This window comes from Sus scrofa, chromosome 4, assembly GCF_054392235.1.
Source record: "Sus scrofa isolate SSC_HxYL_T2T_F1_AM1 chromosome 4, Sscrofa_HxYL_maternal_Yorkshire_Landrace_v2.0, whole genome shotgun sequence".
Taxonomy (NCBI): domain Eukaryota; kingdom Metazoa; phylum Chordata; class Mammalia; order Artiodactyla; family Suidae; genus Sus; species Sus scrofa.
The window spans coordinates 78,102,889-78,122,262 of record NC_139386.1 but is presented as its reverse complement, the minus strand read 5'-3'; the positions used below and the strand labels follow the sequence as shown (position 1 = coordinate 78,122,262).

Sequence of the window (19,374 nt, the reverse complement as noted above, 5' to 3'; positions counted from 1 at the left end):
TTCCCTTGTTAAGCATGATTGAATTAGGAAATGTAAGGAATGCACTTAAACTGTAATAAGAGTGTCACGTGGTAGTTTATTAAGCTTTTGGCTCTGATGTGCAGCCCAGAAAAGTCATTCTCTGTCTTCATGGATGAAAGGACTGAAACTGACAGAATTCATGAGCACGAAAACGTCTGTGTCATGCTTTGGGGAAGGCCAGTTACTTCGTCCAATTTCTAGTGCTTTTAGGCAGTAGGCAATCGTCATTTTAAGAGTAGCTACAAATATTCAGCTCTCTGTTGTCCTAATATGTGCCTGAATGTGACATCGAAGGAAGCAAAGACAATCATGACTCTTGATCTAAGGAGAGTTATGCATCTGAACCATGAAGGAACATGTTGGATAAGATTACCCCCGGAGATTTTTAGCACTTCTGCCTTTAGCCAGATCACTTACAAAGTCTGAGGCTGTCAAAACCAAAAGCATTCCCTTAACGCCTATCATTTCCAAGGTTTCTAGTATTATTTTCAGCACCACCAGTAGTCACTGTGCGTCTGCTTAGAACACTATGTAGTTTTGATACCCTTCAAGTAATTTCTATGTATTCTTTTTATTTATACAGATGGTCATGTCCTATGAGTAAACATGAAATAAATCTTTGTTGATAATGGTAATAATAAAAACCAGAAAATTTTTAGATATGAAAAACACTGTCAGGATTGTGATGCCCGTCTTAGAATATAAAGTGCATTCTGAGAATTAAGATGAAAACCAAACAATCCAATTGTGAAAGATCAGACGTTTTGAAAAAATTGCAAACTTGGTAAAAGCAGAAATTTTCAACTTAAATGGAGTGCTGAAATTGGTATGGAAGTGAAATGTTCTTTCAAGCATTTTAGAACCTTTTCTTTTGTAATAATAAATGTGGTTCCTATTATATTTCTTCTCTTTTGGCACTGTATCAATATGAATCATGATGAAATCAAGAAAATACATAATAACTGCAGACGGAAAAACACAGAAGTACTCATTACATTGTTAGCAAGTCTATACTGAGAAAAAAGCTTAGTGGTGGAATTTCTTATTCTAAATTTTAATGTTGGGGTAAAAAGTTATCTCCTGTCAACATTTATTTGAATCTGCCTAATTCTTTCTACTTCTGTAGCTAAAAGCCTCTACCACCTCCGCAGCAACCACCTTTTAACCTCTTTTCCTCTAATTCTGTCTCTCCACCATCCGCTCTCCAAAAGCAATCACAGTGATCTTTTAAAAATGTGCTTTGGGGCATATGCAATTTCCAAACACCCCATCCACAACCCCCCCTCCCCACCTTTCCCCTTAGGTAACCATAAGTTTGTACACTATTGTATATGGAATGGATGGCCAACAGGAAACTGCCGTAGAGCACAGGGAACTCTACTCAATACTCTGTGATAACCTATAGGGACAAGCGTCTGAAAAAGAATGGATATGTGAGGAGTTCCTGTCCTGGCTCAGTGGTTAACGAATCCGACTAGGAACCATGAGGTTGCGGGTTTGATCCCTGGCCTTGCTCAGTGGGTTAAGGATCTGGCGTTGCCGTGAGCTGTGATATAGGTCACAGACATGGCTTGGATCCCGCATTGTGGTGTAGGCCAGCAGTTACAGCTCCAATTAAACCCCTAGCCTGGGAACCTCCATATGCCATGGGTGTGACCCTAGAAAAGACAAAAAAAGAAAAAAAAAAAAAAGGAATGGGTATGCGCATATGTTTAACTGAATCTTTTTGTTGCACAGCAGAAATGATCACAATGTTGTAAATCAACTATACTTCAATAAAACTTTCAAAAATGAAAAATAAAATAAAATGCGCTTTGGAACAAGTCTCTTTCCCACTTAAGGCTTCCCCAGATATCTTCTTCACACAAGATGCAAACCTGTATCCCTACCCCTGGCCTGGAAAGTCACATCTGATCTGGCCCCTGGTGACCTTCCTTACCTCCTGCCATCATCTTTCCTGATCACTGGACTCCAGTCACACCCACCTTCTTCTAACCCTAAAACACGCTGAGCTCTTCTATGCCTCAGGGCCTTTGTGCTAGCTGTCACTTCTGCCTGGGAGGTTCCCCTTCTGCCCAGAACATCTCAGAACTGCTTCTTTTTCTCCATTGAGCTCTCAGCTTAAATATCAACACTATAGAGGTGTTTCCTGGCCTTTCCCTGCCAAGTCACTACCTTGTCACTTTTTTTCTTTTTAGGGCTGCATCTGGGGCATATGGAGGTTCCCAGGCTAGGAGTCCAATCTGAGCTGAAACTGCTGGCCTACACCACAGCCACAACTCGGGATCTGATCCACGTCTGTGATCTACACCACGGCTCATGGCAATGCTGGATCCTTAACCCACTGAGCAAGGTTAGGGATCGAACCTGCATCCTCATGAAATACTAGTTGGGTTCGTTAACCACTGAGCCACAGTGGGAACTCCCACCATGAGATATTTTTGTCACAGCCAGATTGCTAAATGATTCAGTTCTTGCTGCTCAACTTCTTTACTTGTTTGCTGTGTAACACATACTGGAGAATGAACTCCATTAAGTCCAGGGACATAATATCCCCTTATTAACCCTATAAAGGCTGCAAGATCAGAGTTCCTGATGTGGTGCAGTGGGGTTAAGTCTTGAACCTGCATCAGAGATGCAGGTTCAATCTCTGGCCTGGCACAATGGGTTAACAGATCCAGTGTTGCTGAAGCTGTGGTATGGTATAGGTCCTAGCTGTGGCTCAGATTCAATTCCTGGCCCTGAACTTCCATTTGTTGTGGGTACCCCCCCCCAAAAAAAGGCTGCAAGATTGGTAGTTTTATCCTCTATTTAATTTTTGATGGTTGGAATTTCTGTCTTCTCTACTTTTAGTCTTGTCTACTTTTTTTCATTGACTTTTCCAAAGAATCAGCTTTTTGTTTCATTGATTTTCTCTATGATATTCCTATTTTCAATTTCATTAATTTCTCTCTAATTTGTACTCTTTCCTCTTCCTTTCCCTGGGTTTGTTTTGATCTTCTTTTTCTATATTCTCAGCAAAAACTTAGGCTGTTTATATGAGTCCTTTCCTTTTTTAATGTAAGCATTCGCTGCTCTAAATTTACCTCTTAGTACTACGTAAGTTGCATTCCATATATTCTGATACATTTTGTTTTTATTTTCATTCCATTCTATGTATTTTAAAATTTCTTTTGAGCCTCCCTCTTTGACCAGGGAATATCTGGAAGTGTGTCTTTAATTTTAATATGTTTAGAGCATTTCCTGCTGGGTCTCTAGTCATGGAGGTCTAATTTCATCCTACCATGATCAGAGAACACTTGTTGTTTGATTTCAATCTAAATTTGAGGTTTACTTTATAGTCCAGGATGCATTCTAGCTTGGTGTGTGCTCTATGAGCTCTTGAAAAAATTTGTATTGTTGGAGTTCCCATCGTGGTGCAGCGGAAACAAATCTGACTAGGAACCATGAGGTTGTGGGTTCCATCCCTGGCCTCGCTCAGTGGTTTAAGAATCTGGCATTGCCCCGAACTATAGTGTAGGTTGCAGAAAACAATTGCTAGGGTACTGCACTGCCCCTATGTGTACTGATTCCCAGAATAGGGGTTAGTCAGATAATTCATTGCCTGAAATTTTGCCAGGCTATGATTTCCTTATTTGAAATTCAGAAATCTTATAATATTGGTGAGTGCCCAGAATGTGTTTATGACTGAAAAGGATGAGACGGGGATGTTCTGTTACACAAAGATAGTACTTTTGCTTTGTGTTATCTACCAATTAGTACTGTTACGAAGTAGACATTTCTTGTTACATTGATCATATGCTTTGTTTGGAAAAATGATGTCCCAGTGCAAGATAAAACATTTATTCCTTAGACTAGTGTGCAAAGGCTTTTGTAATCTAAACTCAGTGGATCTCTCCAGACCCTCTACTCCCTCATGCACATCCTACCTTGAAAAACTATTTGCAGGAAGTTCCCATGTGGTATAGCAGGTTAAAGGTCTAGCCATGGCACAGGCTGCAACTGCAACATGGGTTTGATTCCTGGCCCAGGAATTTCCACATGCTGCAGATGTGGCCAAAAAAACCGACACACAAAACAAAACAAAACTATTTGCATTTCTAACGCTCTTCTTCAGTCTGAATCTTTTTTACATCCTATCCCATTTCTCTGAAATATCCAACCACATGTCATTATTCAGTCTCCAAAAAGATCTGTCTAGCTTTGTATTTATTTTGTGTTATTTTTTCATTAACCAGCACAGGACTGTCAAAATTTAGAATGTTCTTAGTTAAGTTTCTTTCTTGGATGACTTTTAGAATCTGAATCATTAATTTAATCCACACTGGCATATTATACAATGATATGGGGTCATCTTTAGGCAATGGCAGCAGCAGCTCCCAACCATGGGTATGCTATCCATTGGTCTTCATTCTAACATATGAGCCAAAAGGACAAATTTAGGTCTAACGGTTCATAGGAAGTCATAACATTGCATACTTTTTATGGCAGGCTGGAGAGATGCTCATCAAACTCATTACTTCTCTTTGAGCACACAATTAACTGTTACACTGCATTCCCTAGCCTCGGAGAACATAGATGGGGCCATATGAATAGTTCTAACCAAGGGGGTTTGAGCAGGAGTGACATGTATCATGTCTAGATTGAGGCAGATAAAAGTAATTGTACCTCCTCCATATCTCATATCCTCCCTCTTCAACTCTACCCTCACCACCTTCCAGATTACTGGTAAGAGGCCAACCTTTAAACTATGCAGTGAAGATGGTAAAGATTCCACACAAAACACACTGGAGTGGATTGGATCCCCCATCCCCTACGCTGAAATACACAGAGGTTGTTATTTTCTGCTGTTAGCAGACTCTGACTAATACATGTTTCATTATTTAGCCAAGTACCCTCATGATTACTATCTCTCTGGCACAGAAACTATGATTTTGAAGAATGATGAATATCCAGCAATTTTTCTCATACTTTTTATAAACTCATATAGCCATAAATATTTATTAAGTCTTAACTCTATGGGATTACCAAACTCCAAGTAGGGGAAAAGTATTCCCTAAGGAATTCTTGACTTATACATAATAGGGATAATGCCATAGCAATCTGTGTGTGCTCATTCATTTTACCCAGGCTTCTCTGAAGGTGCCAAAACTTGCCTGGGAACCCATGCCACACGGCATTCTGGGTCTCTTAGGGAAGTCTTGTGCACTAGATCCTATTTCTTTCTGCCGACCCAAGGATACTCTTCCAGAAATTCTCTCCTTCCTCTTCTGCATCATCAGTGTTTTTGCTCTCTGATGGTTCTTCCTATCACCACGCCAACATGCTATTGTTTTTCTCATGTTACATAGAAATTCTCTGAACACCACATCTGCCTAGTTTATATTTTCATTTCTCAGCTCCTTTTTGAAAGAGAACTTTTCAGAGAGTTGCTCATATTTGTTTCCCTTCCTTTTTCCTGTTCTTATTTTCTCTTAAGCCCCCAGAAGACTTTTGAGAACCCCACTGAGCTACCCTTGTCAAGGTCACCAAAGAATATCCACATTACATTCAGTTGCCAGCTCTCTTTTGTGCTCCCAATTGGTACTTTCTTCCTGTGGTTTGAGGAAGTCTCTTTAGCTTTTCCTCCAAGTCACTGGCTACTCCTTCTCAGTCTTTGTCTTAGTGGTTTCCCTTTGTGGTCCATGAGGCCTTGATTGCAGAGTGCCATAATTTTAGTTCTTGATTTTCTTTTTTTCTCACCTATTTATACTCATTTTATACTCACATATATGTTGTCCTCATCTAGTCTTGTGTCTTTGAAAACCCTTCAAGGCTGATAGTTCCCAAACTGGTGTCACTAGCTCAGAATTTTTTCTCAAATCACAGATTCATCACTCCATCTCTCTATGAATATCTCCACTTGGGTGAACAGTAAATAATAAGATGTCTCAAACACACACTGTCCACCTGATAAAACCTTAGGTTTCTTTCTGCTCTTTCTATGGAGAATCTTTCTCATCTCATTGGAAGATAACCCTGCATTTCCAAGTTTGGGGAGAAAGACCTTGGGGTTATTCTTGATCTTCTCTTTCATGCACACTCCACCATCACATCTTCAGGAAATCCCTTTGGCTCTGTTTTTAAGATAGATTCAGACTCTAAAGTCTTCTCACTGCCTCCACCATTACTATGCTTCCTTTCCTACCTGGCCTCCCTGTTTCTATTCTTGTTTTTCTACTATCTGTTCTCAACAATAGACAGGTTGATTCTCATAAAATGTGAGTTAATGGTTTCCCTTCTCTCCTAGAATTCTGCCCGTGGCTGCCTATTTCATAAGCGCTGAGGCCAAAGTCCTTACAAGATCTTACATTTTCAGGCCCCTGATTACCTATTTGGTCTCATTTCCTACTTATCTCCCTCTTGTTCACTCAGTTCTAGTCATTTTGCCTTCCTTGCTTTTCCTTGGACATGCCAGGAATTCTCCTAACCTGTGCACTGTCATTTCCCTCTGATAAGAACACTCTTCTCTTAATTATCAGACTCCTTCAAGTTTTAATTCAAATGGCAACTTTCCAAAGAGGCCTATGCTGGGCACCCTATTTAAGATTGCTGCCAGTCTTTCCTCTGTTCCAGCTCTCCCAACCCCTTACCTTGCTCCATTTTTTTTTGCCTTGCACTTATAATCTTGTAATACTCTCTATAATTTACCTATTTATTATGCTTTTGTTTTTTGACAGCCCCCACTTCACCCCACTGCCACTAGAATCTAACTTCCACAAGGGCAGAAAGTTTAGTCTGTTTTGTTCACTGATGTATTCAAGAACCTAAGAAAGTGCCTGGCACAAGATACATGCATGATACATATTTATTATGTGAGTAAATAAATGAATCTTCCACTTGAGAAAGTCAAAATCATCATCAAAGATACTAGAAATTCCCATTTCTAATCACTACAAATTAGTGACTTTCATCTTGTTTATACGAAAAAACAATCATTTATCATCTAACAGATCATGGAAAGATTCACAAAACAACAAAATATGTAGTCTGGCACTAAACTAGTAAACAGCCAGTGTTATTTTTCCAATGAACATCAGAGGACCTTTACCAAAAATAGAAGGTCTTTGATGCTGAGATATAAATAAAAGCCAACACTCCAGCTTAATTAGATTTCGCAATTCAGAATATGAACAAATCAAGTCTTTGTAACTATTTTCGATGCTTATTAAAATACATTATTCATATTAACATCATAAATCATACTTGGAATGTATTCTTGATTTGCTTTATTAGTCCTGTGGTTGCATAAATGTAACTATTGATTGCTTTTATATTATCTGAAAATTGCTTAAACTTGTAGCTTCTAAGCTAATGTTTCTCAAAATGTGTTCTAAGAAACACATTTTGGACTCCACGTTTCATGAAAATGTGGAGTCCAAGCTCAGGTGAGTTGGAAAGACACTGACTGAAACAGGTTTCTTTACTAAGGGGCTACATTGTGAATTTCAATTTTTAAATTTGATGGGCAGCACTTCCTAAAGTTACTTGATCACAGAACCTTTAGTCAAGGATCATTTTAACTTTGGGAAATGATGTTACACACAAGTAATATATCAAGTACCAGATATTTGGTCAAATTTGTGATGGTGTTATCTCTTCACAAAAGATTACTTAGTGATAGCGATTTGTAGAATATTGGTTATACAAGTAGAAAAGTTTGCAGATGTCTGGATAGAAGATATCCAAAACCTAGGTGGAAAAATAAACATTTATAATATACTAACACAGAGGGCATGGAGGTGTCATGATAGTGAAAACTAGAAGGAAATGGTAAATACAGAAGGAATAAAAGTTGAGAAAAGGATGGAGAGAGAGTTAAAAAAAAGACCATAATTGATGCTTTTCTTTCCTGTTAATGCAGCCAGAATCCAGATTTGGGACCAAAAAAAAGGAGAAAGCTCTATGGAGAGCCCTGAGCCTGTGTCTTAGTGAAAATGACAAGAGTGGAGGCCCCAGCTCTAGTCTTCACTCTTTTTCTTCCTACATTTGTATGAAAGTGATCAAGAGTAAGCAAAATGTGCATTTCATACAATATGGTTGCTTTTTTTTTTTTTTCCTAAGAAAAGAGCAAATAGCCTCAGGAAATCAGATTCTTGTGACCTTTGTTACTCTTTATTACTAAAGTAGTGTTCATTCTCAGACTCTAAAGGACATCTGATTAGTAACACATGGGTGACATCATTGAAAAAGCATAATCTGTGTGTCATGAAATGTTACTTGAAAATAGTAGTGGGAAAAAGTTTTGTCATTTGGGGAAGGATGTCAAGAAAACATCTCAGTCAGTTATTTGTTGGATTTATTGGTGAAAAAAGCACACATTTTTACTGATTTGACTTTGGCTCAATATTGAACAATTCGGGGCTACAAAACTGCACATTGAGATATCGCTTAGCATTTGAAAATTATGGTTTATATTTGACTATGCTGCTAAATGGCCTATAAAGAATTATATACATTTGATATTTAATAGGTTCAACAAATATACCCCCTGTTCCTGAGGATGATCCATTTTAAGCAGGTGAGTTCAGTATTTATGGAGCAAGGTTATTTAGGAGTGAGGCATATCATTTGAATAAGGCTATATTCTGACCAGTTGGTTCTCACATTGTATTAGTTAATTGATGCAGCTTACTTACTTAGTTTTAATAATATCTATTACTGGGTTAATACCTTCTGCACTCTGTGTGGATGCCAGGGAGAGGTAAAGTCAATTGGGTGCCTTTCCTCCTTGGGTGCTGGTCTTGACAGTGGCTTCTGCAGCGTCAGAACCTGCTTTTCCAGCCCAGTGGCTTCTGCTGGATTGTAAACCATCGGCTTGCTTTTAAGAGTGGGAGCAGAGCCTATAACGACGACAGCCAGTCCCAGCTTAGTTCATTGCTTCTGCCACCTGCCTTCTGGCTTAATGTTGGAAGCAAGAAGCATGCAATTAAGTATGAGGAAATGAAAATAAATGACACCGTTCATTGCACATTACAAAGTGCCTGGCAGAAAGAATGCTGTTTGTAGAGACCCAGTGGCTCTACAGAAAATGCGATTCTGCCTGAGAACATGCTGGGGACTGAGACAGTGACCCACGTTTTCTCTGTAACCTATTGTGACCATAAACCAAATAAATTACAGGTGCAACTCTATAAATGCCCAGGACATTTACTGTTTAATGATTTGTAGAGAGTCAATAATTAAATTTGAGTATAAGGGAATATAGTCATAGTGACATGTTTCAGCTGATTTGTCAGGTAAATTCTATAAAACATAATGACTTTGAAGTAAATAATTGATTCCTTTTGGACGACCAATCATTTGGAAATTGTTTTATAAAATAACAAATATTGGAGCCCAATTTATTTTCACAATCATTTATTTAAAAGGTGTTTAAGTATTGGGCTCACTCATAAAAGAATAAGTGGATGGGTTCTGGATGCTCCCTTAAGTTCTATACATGGATAATTCTGCCTCTTTTCCAGAGCTGAGGGTGGCACATTGCTCTTGATGCAGAACCCAGGGGAGCACCTCTGAGCTGGCAGAGAATCTCAGAAGCCTTCCGTTTTCTATGACTTCATCCTAAGATTTAATCTAGTTAATCAAGGCATCTTTTGGACTTGTATATCACTTCAAGGAGACAATAGCCTTACAGAGCTTTCCACCATACAGACTTAATACATGCTGCAGAGAAACTGCAGAACAATTTATTATATGTGATATCTTTATTTTTAACATTTTTTTTTGTCTTTTTAGGGCTGCACCCATGGCATATGGAAATTCCCAGGCAAGGGTTGAATCAGAGGTGTAGCTGCCAGCCTATTCTACAGCCACAGCCACATGGGATCCAAGTCACATCTATGACCTACGCTCACAGCAATGCCGGATCCTCAACCCACTGAGCGAGGCCAGGGATCAAACCCACATCCTCATGGATACTAGTCTGGTTCATTACTGCTGAGCCATGACAGGACCCATGATATCTTTGAAATATCAAGAAGGTTGGGGATTTGTATTTAAGAAACTGAGGATTGGTTCTTACAATGAATCCATCATCACTACTTGGAGGAATCCCATGTTACAAAGAATGGATCCTGCAGGTTTTTTCTTTGTGCTGAAATCTGCCACGGGCAGGGGAGAAACAAGCTCTGGTCAACATTCCAATGATGATGGGCCTGGGAAACGGTCCCTCTGAAACTGGATAAGAACCCAGTGATTAACAGTACTTGATGTTTTAAACAGTTATGGTAATTTAAATGGCTGATGTCAACATTGCTACTATCAGCAGCAACCTAATGCTTCAAGTTTCGTTAAAAATCATGTATTTGAATTCACATTTTCATGTTGACTTGCTCAGCAAGTAGAGCACAGAAGTTACAGATCCAGATGGTGGATGCCATCATGGCCTTGGATGCACTGCCTGGAACCCCTTCATAAATGAAGAACTTATTCTCTCGGCCACCAGGATGCTGCTGGAAGAGGGCTCTTCCTTGTGGTTGTCTTAGCTCGAGACCACTGCCCTCCTTGGCGTATATATCTCCTTCTAATGACTGATCGGCATGGGATGGAGGGACCTGGCTTTCTTGTCCTAACTCAGAACTAGGGAGTTGGAAGGGATGCAATTGGAAAGTTGGTGACAATGACATCTGGGGAAAATATGTGGATAAATCTCTACAAATGGTCCCAGAGTATATGAGAGCTGTGTCTCTTGTGACCTCAGCAGAACTGGATGATAGGATTTGTTTTGTTGATATGGGTCTCCCTTCCCCAGGTACCTCATCTTGCCCAAGTGGCCATGGTGGCAGGGATCAAGGGCGCACATGGGCTCAGCAAAATAGATGTCTGCTCACCGAGGCTAGATGGCTGCAGCTCCTGCTGAATGCTCCATCTGCCAGCGCAGAGACCAGCGCAGAGCCTGCAATGGGACACACTTCCCCAGGGGATCGGCCAACCACGTGGTGGCAGGATAATTAAGCTGCAGCACTTCCATCGAGGAAGGGGCTGCATTTCATTCTTGCTGGAATAGATTATCACACTGGGTGTGGACTTGCTTCTCTTGCCTCCAATGCTTCTGGAAAACCCACCATTTGTGAACTCATAGTCTGCCTTACCCACTGTCATAGCATCTGACACATTAGCACTTCCCAGCAAGGAACAAATTATACTTATATGGAGCCAGGGGGTCCATGCCCATGGACTTCTCTGGTCTTAACTGTGTTCACCACCATCATGAAGCAGCTTGCTTGTAAAATGTTGGAGTAGCCTTTGATACAGTGAGTTATGGTATCAATTAGGTGACAATGCCACATGGGGTGGGACAGTGTTCTCCCGGAGGCAAAATATGATCTCACTTGGCATCCAATACACAGTGCTATTCCTCCCATAGTCACCCATCTGGGAATGAAGGGGTGAAAACAGGAGTGTCTTTGCTCATTACAACCCCACAATATCCACTACTGAAAGTTATACTTCCTGTCACTGCTACTTAAGGCTCTGCTGGTCTAGAGGCCTTAACTTCCAAAGGGAAGAATGATTTCTCAGGGGAACCCCAAAATAGTTCTACTGAACTGGAAGTGAATATTGTCACTTGGTTTAGAAGGATTTTTAAAATTCCAAATTTATCTTCTTTTCTAGAATTGTCTTCCATCTCTTTGACTTCTAACCAATGTTTATTTTCTGTAGCTATACTTATATTTACTTACAGAGAAAGAGAACATAAGAGTAGCACACTCCTTCTTTGTCAGCTATCAAGAGGAGAGGGACATTATTTTGTAACTCAAAGCAGTAGCAACAAAGCAGGAAAAGCTCAGGCTTTGAGCCAGATGGGCAGCTGTGTTCAAATCCCAGCTCCTTGATCTACTAAATTACTTAATTTTTCTGAGACTTAGTTTTCTCATCTGTCAAACAGGGATAATGATACCTGTTATATATCCATGTGGTGAGTGTGAAATAATTAAAGCAGAAGCAAAGCACATCTTGGACTCAGCCTAGTGCCTACTTGGTCATCAGGAGGGACAGTGTTGGTTTACGCTTCCTGTCTTGCAATCATTATCATAATGATATTAATTAGGATTTATAACTCTGTTAATGATTATAATAATTACTAATAGCACACCATTTCAATCTCAGAAGTTAAGATGATGAATTAGATGTTCACTCTAATCATTGTCAAATGTTGGTTTGCATTTGCCACTCTTTTATTGCTTATTGTTGAGAAGATTGCCATAAAGTAGGTAGAATTCAGAAGTAGTGTTTACCTATGACTTGTAAACTCAGGTTTTGTTTTATTTTATTATCATTATTATTTTTTTGCTGCACCTGCGACAGATCGAAGTTCCTGGGCCAGAGATTGAATCTGAGTTGCAGCTGCAACCTATGCCACAGCTGTGGCAATGCCAGTTCATTAACTCAATGGACCACAGTGGGAACTCCCTAAACTTAGATTTTAAATGATTGCTGGAACTCCAAGTTTTATTCTGAATAAAAGAGAGCGTAGGTGTTGAAATTTGACCAATGATGAAAACTGATTACCTTATTCCAAGGGTTGGCTTTATTCAAGGGGATGATAAAACTGATACCTTCCATTTCAATAGAGTCCTTGAAGAAATCTTATGATAAGTCACATTTAAACTTTATGATGTGAAAGGCTAAAAAAATGTTCAGGAGAATCATTGCTGCCTCCCATTTTTAATCACTTTTTAAACTGGGATTTCTTGTGCATTTTTGCACACAAGGAATTCTAGTGGGTAGGGTCCTCAGTGGCTTTCTTGGCATGTTCACCAGAGGTGAGAAGTAGGCTCATGCCCCTCCATAGCCTCTGAGGATGCGTTTCTTATCCTTTCTTTGCTGGACAATTTAGAGAAGAATGATCTGTCAGAGTATTTATAGAAGCCATTAGCACGATGAGTGAAGGCTTCGGATAACTGATGGCTCTTTAAAAATATGGCCTTAAGAAGAGGAAAGAGAAACTTGTAGGGTGTCTTCCAAATAGCAGATTGCTATATTTGGGTGGTCTGAGGATTATGACAAATGTCAAGGACCACACACCGCACAAAAACAGCTCATTATAGCTGCACACGCAGAATGCCATGTTCAAGGTTGAGTGGCTGATTTTGCTGCAAACACTAATTTCCAGATTATACAATTTGAAATTTTTAATTAGCCATGAATCCTTGTAGGGATAACTTTGCTATGCCTCTTTATGTGTTGTAAAAATAAGTCAGACTCTGCTTCAGCCACCCAAGACCTCCAATAAAGGTTTCTGTGTGATAGTGATAGTTTCCTCTTCAAATGCTAATTTTGAAAATTCATATTTCAGAAGAATTAGTGGCTCAATTCTGTGGTCATTCTGCATTTCTAAATGTCATTAAAATTAATGAATTCTGAAAATGAAAAGAATAAAGCTGGTCTTTTCAGTTTGACTGAAATGTTCCTATTGAATAACATCAGATCCAGTAAATCACTTAAATCTGTTGGTGATACACACCTTTTAAATGACTGTTGGATTCATGCACAATACTTTTATTGTTGAGGATGTGGTGTGAACAGTATGGAGGACAAAATAATAAAGATTCATTGAGTGTCCTGAGCTATTTAGACTCAATATGCATCATATTGAGAGAATGCAAAAATTCAATGAAATGCCAAAACCACCATCGTTGGTAATGGAGGCATTCCAGAAAAGATTGCATTCTTAGGGATGTCGCCAAAAGATATTTTAGTGTGTGTTTGTACACAAAAATATGAATAAATATATATGGAAAAATAGAAAGCATATACTATATATGGATATATATTTATATTTGTATATATATATTTATATTTGTGTGTATATATATATATTTAGAATGTTACAACGGACCAGATAATATAATTCTATGTATTAAATGCAGGGTTACAGATGGACTACCAACATTCTTGCCTCCCTTATTTAACTTTTGCATTTCTTTCCTCTACTGAGCAGGTTATGTCAAATCATTTCCTACTGACTCTATGAGTGTATGTTTTCCCTCTATTCCAGATCCCTCCAAATTCATGTTGTAGAGAGTCTATGTAGGATAGTGGATTTTCTTCTGAAGTTCTAGAACTCAGATGTTTCTATAATTTTCTTGTGGGCTTAAAGCTTCAGGAAGCCAAAAAGTTTTGATTCTTTAATGTTTTTTCCTGTAGGCTGTTCTAAACCCGTGCCATCTAAACCAAGGGGTGCACTGGAGTTGCCATTGTGGCTCAGTGACAACGAACCAGACTAGTATCCATGAGGATGTGGGTTCAATTCCCGGCCTCACTCAGTGGGTTAAGGATTCGGTGTTGCTGTGAGCTGTGGTGTAGTTCACAGACTTGGCTTGGATCCCGAGTTGCTATGGCTGTGGTACAGGCTGGCAGCTGTAGCTCCGATTCAAGCCCTAGCCTGGGAACTTCCATGTACTGCAGGTGTGGCTCTAAAAAGCAAATAAATAAATAAATAAATAAATAAAATAAGAGGTGCACTTGTGCAACCTTGTGATTTATCTGTAAGCATCCCGTCTTGTATGTGGGGACACCAAGGTATAGAGAGGTCAAGTGCCTCCTCTGAGTTCAGACTCGGTCATAGGAGCCAGAGCTGGAGGGCTGTCTCTGTGCATAGTGTGACCAGGCGGGTCCCCTACGGTGTTTTGGGTGTTGGGCCCTCTCCAGTACCATTTTATAGCTGTCTCATCTGTAAACATTGTTCCTGAGATGTACACTTTATTGTACCCAGGTTTCAATCCATTTCCTTTGGTCTCAGAACCAAGGGCTTGGTTTTCTTCAGAACAATCATTTCTTCAGATTTTCCTTTCGACCCAGTTTCTCTAGCTCTCCTCTACATTTAGAGGGTTATTTTGTACAAGAATATTTTCTTCTTCTCTGTGGGGACACTATGGGTGAGATAAAAGTCGAGGTCTAGCAGTTCCATAACAATCAAATTTTCATCCTTGATTTTCCAATTTTGTTTTGTAGGATGTGAAAGTGATCAGCTAAACACTGTGCGCCTAAGTATTTTAATCTATAAAGTGATGCCATTTGGGCCTGCTTTCTTCACAAGGTTCATGTAAAGAATAACATATAAAATAAATTTGAGGAGTTCCCATCGTAGCGTAGTGGAAACACTCCAACTAGGAACCATAAGGTTTCAAGTTCGATCTCTAGCCTCACTGAGTGGGTAAGGATCCTGCATTGCCATGAGCTGTGGTGTAGTCTGCAGACATGGCTTGGATCTGGCATTTCTGTGGCTGCGGCGTGGGTTGGCAGCTGTAGCTCCGATCAGACCCCTAGCCTGGGAACCTCCATATGCTGTGGGTGCGGCCCTAAAAAAGCAATAAATAAATAAATAAATAAATAAATAAATAAATAAATAAATAAAATTTGGAAACACTCAATATTAAGAAAAAGTCATCAGAAAACTAGGCCACCGATAACTGGAGGAAAAGACTGGTTTATCATAGATAATTATGCCATGGGCCACCAACTCGGAACATGGAATTCTCAAATCAGTGAAAATCCACAAGCAGTTCCCTAAATTCTTTCTATTTGTTTAAACTTCCTTTGCATCATGCTGTCTTGCTTTCTCCCCTCCACCAAAAAAAAAAAAAAACCAAAAAACCCTACCTGAATAAGTTTGTTTTATTCATTAGCTAATTTGATTTTGAATTTTCTTCTGTTGAGCCTCTGCTATATAAGCAATGGCAGTATAGTCTGAATCCTGACCTAATTTATTGCTCTGGTCAAATTAGTTAACTTTTCTAAGACTTTATTTAAAAAGTTCTTTTTTGGTTGTGCCCATGGTATACAGAAGTTCCAGGGTCAGTGATCACCCTGACCTGGATTCTTAACCTGCCAAGCCACCAGGGAACTCCCTCTAAGACCTTTTATTTATTTATTTTTTTGGCCACATCTATGGCATCTGGAAGTTCCCAGAGCAAGGATCAAACTTGTGTCACTGTAGCAAATCAAGATGTTGTAGTTGACAATGCCAGATCCTTAACCTGCTGCACCACAAGGGAAGTCCTATTTTTAAATAAATTGTCATTCCTTTCATAAGGATAGAATGAGATAATGTTATTTGTAGAGTGCTTAGTATTGTGCCTTGATATTTGGTATTTGATAAATGGCATCTGTCTGGTATCCTGATTTATTCATCACCATGATTTATTCTGAATCAAGACAATATTTACACATTTTTCTTTTTTTGATTAATGATTTGACCAACTTCCTAGGTGCATATCTAACCCAGGTAATTGCATAAGAAATTTTAAAAATTGTGAATATGCTTATTTAATAGAAATATTTTTGGAGTTCCCATCGTGGCGTAGTGGTTAACGAATCTGACTAGGAACCATGAGGTTGCGGGTTCGATCCTTGGCCTTGCTCACTGGGTTAAGGATCCTGTGTTGCTATGAGCTGTGGTGTAGGTTGCAGATGTGGCTCAGATCCTGCATTGCTGAGGCTCTGGTGTAGGCCGGGGGCAACAGCTCCGACTGGACCCCTAGCCTGGGAACCTCCATACGCCGTGGGAGTGGCCCTAGAAAAAAAGGCGAAAAGACAAAAAAAAAAAAAAAAAAAGAAAGAAAGAAAGAAATATTTTTAACATTTTCTTGTGGAAAATAAAGTCCTGCACCTCACCCTGGAACCTGTTATGACTAAGCTGAGGTCAAACATGGGACTAAGTTCCTAGATTTCTCTGCTTAGGCCATTGATTTCGTTGCTGACTGTTTTGATCATGATGTCTCTTGCTTCCTGTGCTTAGATTCTTGCCTTTAAGTTGTTAATGCAGTCAGAGGCAAGCAGTTCATTTTCACTGTTAACCAAAGAAGTCAACTGGTCATGCAGGGGAAAAAATATGTCAAGTTAAAACTTCAAGCTGATATCTGATTTTTCTAAATAAATATTAGGATTAAATCTTTGGTATGGCATAAAGATAAATTATTGAATTTATTGTCTTTTAGGATTTTTGCTGAGGCAAATCCCATATCGATGGTGGTAAAAATCATTTGGGAGGCATATGTCAGGGGCTGGAGTTCTGGTCTTGGTTCTGTCTCCAAATAGGTGGGTAATGATACTGGAATGCTGGTCAAGGACTTCATTTTCTCATCTGCAAAATGAGTAGATTAGAGGTTCTCCAGATTCCTTGCAGCAATAGAATTTTATGAGGTTGCTAGGCATTTGGTGACCTGAGTTTCAGTCTTGGTCTACTTGTGTAAACTCAGAAACTGATATAAACTTTTTACCACACATGTGTCTGTTTAAAATGAGGATGCTAGAATTAGGAGAAAAAATGGTGGGATAAAAATTCTTTTTTTTTCTAAGCATTTTTATTACTAAGAACTAAACCAACAACCGGTCATACCACAACACCAGCAAACCAAGCTACATTTTTGGTTAAAACCCATGATAGTCTAACATCATAATAAACAAACTCACAAAGCTAATTGAGCACAATTCTGGGAAAACGGTTTAAGCTGATGAGACAACTCAGCTGTATTACCATGTAACCTTTAGATTTTTACTAGAAAGGAAAAGAAACCAAGAAAATAAAACAATTCAAGTAGGAAGATAATTGTTAATCAAGGCATCTGGGGTGATGGGAACCATAAGAACAAATCATTAAAATTCTGTCGTTTCAAAAACTCCTTCCTCACAAGTATTTCTTTAGAAATTACTTCAGCTAAATAAATATGATTTGATATTTACATTCAGTCCCTGGTTTGGGAAATTCCATATATACGCCCCAGGTGCGGCCATAAAAATAAATAAATAAATAAATAAATAAATAAATAAATAAATAAATAAATAATTCTAATAGACTTGTAATCAAAAGATGAGAAAAGAATTGCTTTCCTAATAGGGTATGTTTTCTGGGATGGGATAGGTGTCTTATAAAAGCTAAATAAATAACAAGTAACACCTTATATTTACCTTGCTGCAGGTGAATAAATAAAGTGACAGAAAATAAATTATTTTCTCTGCTGGCTAAGCACAGAGTCAACCTTCCTTAACAAGGCAATGAAGCAACAGAGCAATACTTTGCTTTTTACCTTTATTATGGGAGAATCACATCTCAAGGGAAGTCAGCTTTCAACTTCAGAATTACAGGAAACATAGTTATCATTGCCAGTATTTTAATACATACAGTCAATCTACAATTACTCCTTTAGTTCCTACTTAAATATTCCTTGCCATAAAAAAATGCTTTAGGACCAACTTGTAAGACTCTAAAAATAAGTTATTTTAAAGCCACGGCACATAACATTTTATATAGATAATATAGACACATAGATATCTGCACAAGACTAGCATGTTTTATTTTTTCAAATTGTGTCTTTGGACACAATTTTTAAAATTTAAATATTCTTAAAAACATTTTTTAATTTTAAGAATTGTGTCCAAAGACACAATTATAAAAAATAAGACTTTTTTCCTCTTTTTTTTTACCTTGTTATATTTGTCTGTTTATTTATTTTTTTATTTCTTATATTTTTATTTTGATAAAATACAACCATTTAAACCATTTTAACTGTTCCTTTCAGGACATTAAGTACATTCACACTGTTTTTCAACCATCACCACCATCTGTCTCCAGAACTTTCTTACCTTCCCAAACTGAAACTCCATACTGATTAAATAACTCTTTATTTCCTCCCCACCCCATCCCGGTCCCTGGAAACCACCATTCTCCTCTCATTCTCTGTAAATGTGACTGATCTAAATGCCTCATATAAATGAACTTTAAATTATTTTTCCTTTCATGACTGGTTTATTTTATTTAGCATAATGGATGAATTGTCAAGGTTCATCCTTTCCGTAGCAGGTGTCAGAATTTCCTTTCTTTTGAAGGCTGAATACTAGCCAGCAATAGTGGAAAAATTAAAAATACCTATCAGAGACTTTCATAAGGCCTTCCAACATCACACTCAGAGGGACATAGGGGAATTTAATAAGTGGATGGATTTTGGAGGGGAGTATGCAGAAACTATCTCTTCCATATGCATATCAGCTCTCTGGCCACTCTGTAAGTGCCAATAGCTTAGCAGATATTAAACATTATTTTAATTGCATATTTACTTGTTGCCTTTGAGCACTAGATAATGCTCTTGGAAGTCAGGGATTATGTCTTATTAACCATGACTTCTCTGAAAATTAGCATTGGACTTGGCACAGAATGGCATTCGTTATTTCTTTGCTGAAAGAATGGAATGAAGAAGTCAGAGGAACTAGTAAATTAACCTCTAATTTTTGTTTGTAATGTTTCCTGCTAATATCCTTTTTTTAAATATTAAGTGTTCTAATCCATGATCCTGGGGTAAACTGCATTTATTT

General features: G+C 38.5%; 1 protein-coding gene across 3 annotated transcripts in view; it reads left to right on the top strand.

Annotated features, from left to right (window-relative positions):
* Window positions 1-19,374, top strand: part of LOC110260289 (uncharacterized) — a 57,626-nt gene that overhangs the window by 25,599 nt on the left and 12,653 nt on the right. Inside the window, exons 5-8 of one of the 3 annotated variants that reach the window (XR_014843784.1) lie at window positions 7,925-8,069; window positions 8,534-8,581; window positions 9,528-11,315; window positions 17,004-17,103. The gene's annotated coding sequence lies outside the window, so the exon portion shown is untranslated. The remainder of the gene's footprint in view (window positions 1-7,924; window positions 8,070-8,533; window positions 8,582-9,527; window positions 11,316-17,003; window positions 17,104-19,374) is intronic. The other 2 variants (XM_085022319.1, XR_014843785.1) reach the window with 2 other exon arrangements.